Source organism: Suncus etruscus, chromosome 15 (assembly GCF_024139225.1).
Source record: "Suncus etruscus isolate mSunEtr1 chromosome 15, mSunEtr1.pri.cur, whole genome shotgun sequence".
NCBI classification, from domain to species: Eukaryota; Metazoa; Chordata; class Mammalia; order Eulipotyphla; family Soricidae; genus Suncus; species Suncus etruscus.
Window position 1 is genome coordinate 35,623,842 of NC_064862.1, and position 4,380 is coordinate 35,628,221.

Consider the following 4,380-nt stretch of genomic DNA (forward strand, 5'->3'; position numbering starts at 1 on the left):
CTCCCTACTCACATGGAACTAGTTCTCAAGCCCTGCAAAGCTTTGACTGATTGCACACCTGGATAGTTTTAATCCTAGAGACTCCTAGGGAGGGAAATAAGAATTTTTTCTCCAGGAAAATTTTTTTTTCTTCAGAGAGAAGGTTTTCCATCAGGAACCATGGAGCATGTTCAGTTTCACTGTAGCTCTTTCATGGTCCAAGACTTGAAGCTGGCTTCTCATATTAAGCATCCTTTTCCGTTTTTTTTTTTTTTTATTATTTAGTCACCACCATGAAATGAGAGAGTGATTCATGATTGGGTTTTAGGCATATGATGTTTCAACACCCGTCCCTTCACCAAGGCCCTCTCCACCCCCAATGGCCTCCTACCCACCCATCTGTTTTTATGAGATGCTTTAGTTCTTTTTAGTTTGTACACTGTGGTTTACAGCACTATTGGTGGTATGTTTTCAAACACACAGTTTGCATTTCCTCCTCCTCCTGGTTGAGCGCTTCCCTCCATCAAAGTCACCTCTTCAGTCCTGTCAGTCCCCTCAGGTGGCATGTTTTTTTTTTTTTTTTTTTTTTTTTTTACTAATCACTAGCTCTTGTGTTCTTGACTTTGGGTATCTGCTATTCTTTTTTTTTTTTTCATACCTAGCAGGGGGCATTTGCTATTCTATCATTGTTTCTTTATATCCTGAATATAAGAGGGATTCACTCTGTGTCTGTCTCTCTCCCTCTGACTAACTCAGAATGATACTCTCCAGGTCTCTCCAGGTAGCCGCAAACTGCATGACTTTATCTTTTCTTATGGCCGAGTAATATTTCATTTTGTATATGTACCACAATTTCTTTATCCAGTCATCTATTTTTGGACCAGAGTGAGCATTCTATGCTGTAATTATCCCAAGGTTTAGACCCCAAATTGCTGGGCTGATATATAGTATCAACTAGTATTACTTTCACAGAAACCTCCCCTGTACGTACACCTTTAACTGCTTCTATTTCAGTTCAATGTTTTGTCTCTGGGAATTTGCCACTGCTCTCTTTTGCTTTGCACTTGGGGAGTCCTTTAAGAGTCTCCATATTCTCCAAATACAGCAACGCATTATCCTCTTTTTTTAAATTTATTTTATTTATTTTATTTTTTTTAGCAACGCATTATCCAATGACGTATCAAGAAAGGTCCTTTTAGTCTATTTTATTCTAGTAGTGAAGATTTTGAATCTTTCTCTCATCCATTCACTTTTGCCTTATAATTTCAGAAAAGCTAAAGTGAAAAAGTTCCATATTTAGCATAAATAATTCATCATTATGAATTCATTTACACAGTAGGACATAAACTATCACCTAAATATAAAAATTTCTGGATATTTCAATCACATCACATATAGAGACCTCATTTTGTAGACATGTAATAATGTTACAGAATGATTGCAAAATTTATTTTTCAATCCCATCTTTCAAGATAAATATTGAAGTAAGAGCATTTATTGACATTTTATTGCTTTCAGGAGTTCTTTTAGTTTAATTTTTGTAGTTTTTGTCATAATTTTTGATTTTCTACTTTCTCATCCCTTTTTGTCACTACAATGACGGAGATCACTCACTTGCTGTGATGTTTACACATCAGGTTGTGGCACTCACATACACTTAGCTGTGATGCTCCCACATTTCTTTGCAGTGTACATACTTTCTGCTTGCAGTGCTCATTGCAAGAGCACACAATTGGTTGTGGCCCTCACATTCTGAGAGTCAGACTCTTTTGCTGTGGTGCCTACTGGGAGTTGTATATTTAGTTGTGGTATTCACACCCTTAGCAGCCATGTTTGTGCTCTGCTCATGCTCGCAATCTTGTGGGATACCAGAATTCACACACTTCCTGTGGTTCCAGGAACCCCAACAGCAATGTCTCTGGGACCATAAGTGGCATGTGAGACCATGTTGGCATCTAACATTCAACTGCATACCTGCGAGGAGGGCATTCTATGAGTGACCCACAAGCCCAGCTTGTCTTCCCTTGTATATCAACATCAATAATGTACATCAATTTATGTAATAATAATGCACTAATGTATTGATGTAATCAATAATGTAATATTTTGTTTGCATGCTTTCTCCAGTATCTTATGCTTTATTTCCAGAGCTTGGTTTTAAAATTGTCCTATGGTTCATAGAAAAAAGTTTGTGGTATGTTAGGAAGGTTTAGCCCACATTTATTTTCAAGTGTCACGTTGTTGTTACTTCTCCCCATGCCTGACACCCCTCACACACACACTAACTCACACACACACACTCACACACACAATATAATTTGGATGTCTTTTTTTTTTTTTTTGGTTTTTGGGCCACACCCGGTAACGCTCAGGGGTTTACTCCTGGCTATGTGCTCAGAAGTTGCTCCTGGCTTGGGGGACCATATGGGACACCGGGGGATCGAACCGCGGTCCGTCCAAGGCTAGTGCAGGCAAGGCAGGCACCTTACCTTTAGCGCCACCGCCCGGCCCTAATTTGGATGTCTTACCACTTATGAGAACACAATAGTCAAAATGAGTACACTTTTTGTATTTATGAAGGAATAATAGCCCTTTAATATTTCCTTCAAGGCTGGCTTAGTGGCAATCATTATTTCTTCATTTCTATAAAATGCTGATCCTTCCTTCTGCCCTAAATGATACTTTATTAAGACAGAGTTCTTCATTGAAAAGTCTTCTTCAGAATTCTGAATACCAGGTTTCTGTGGAGAGTCTGCAGACAATCTGATGGAGGTTCCTTACATATAACTCACCTGTCCCACCCTACCCAAAAACAATGTTCCTAGTATTCTGTTCTTAGTTGTAGTTCTTTATTTTATTTTTTAACACTTGATGTCCTTGGGATATGTCAGTTGGGTTTATCCTGTTTGGACTCTGAGTTTCTATATGCCTTCTTTTGGACCCTGATGATGTGAGTATTGTTCCTCAGTGAGAATCATCGAGTTTGCTCCTTCACTTTTAATAACTTTGTTCTATTTGCTGTTCAGTTTCAGTGGTTCCCACTACAATTCTTTCCAGCTCACCAACTTTACCGACAATCTTCTTTTGTTTGTTGTGAAGGGCTTCTATTGTAATCCTCTAGTTCAGCTACTGTAGTTCTGCAACCCAAGATAAAATAAAAGGAGCTGGAGTGATAGCACAGTGGGAGGGCATTTGCCTTGCACATGTCTGACCCGGGATGGATCCGGGTTCAGTTTTTGGCATCCCATATGGTCCCCTGAGCCTGCTAGGAGCAATTTTTGATCACAGAGCCAATAGTAACACCTTGCTGGGTGTGGCCTCAAAACTTAAATAAATAAGTAAATAAAACACCCAAGATTTCAATTTAAGTTGGAAAGCATGAAGGACCCAAAATCCCCTAAAATATAAAATAAAATAAAGGAGGGGAACCAGGCACAAGACAGAACTTGAGTCAACATGACAGGCCTCTATCACTGGGGTGGCTATCAGCAGGTAGAGGTGCCTCAAGAGTAAAGCCCTCCAGGCCCTCCAGTTCCCAGTCCTTGGAATCAAGCAGGAGCAGGGGGCTTGGGGGGAACCTTTACCCTGGGAAGGCCCCACAGCCCACCCCTAACCTGGTGCCAGCATGAGCGCTCACCTGTGTGCAGGTGGAGGGGAGAACAGGCTGACCCGTGGGACCTCTCTGGGTCCTGGGGTTCTCTCTGCACCTCTGGGCCTTCAGGGAGTCCTTAGGGGAAAGTGCTGATGGTTTCCAGCAGAGGGGTCGGTTCTCCTGGCGGTGTGTGTGTGTGTGTGTGTGTGTGTGTGTGTGTGTGCATTCGTGTGTGGCTGCCTTCTTCGTGCCACCCAGATCTCTCTGGAAACCCCTCACCATGTGTCTACACTATCTCAGCCCAAGACTTTGGGGGTCAGGGGTCTGGGGGCTGCTTGCCTCATTGTGCCTGCCTATATGGGGGTGCCATCATCTGGCATCAGTGCCTCAAGGCCTAGACAAGCCTTTCACATGGTGGGATAGACAGACACCTCCAGGGGCTGCCTCTGCAGTGTGTATTGGTGGGGTGTCTGTCTGTGACACACCCCGGGATGGACAAAGGAACACCCCTAGTGTTGTCTTAACATAAATTAATGAACCTAGAGTTGGTAGGGGGATGGTGAGGCCTTTATGGGCTCAATCAGCTCCCGCAGCCCCTATGGTCTGGCAGGTCTGAAGGGTGCAGGGTGAAAGCGGAGAGATTCACAAGGCAGTCTGATGAAGTTCCAGGAGTCAGCCAGCTTTATTTCACAGTCCCTACCACCATGCACACCTCCTCACATGGCCTCCATACTGTCTTTTCCTAGCAGCTATTTCCCTACTCCTTCTGGCTCTCTTGGCCTCTGTCTCCCTTTCAGCTACTTTTTCCA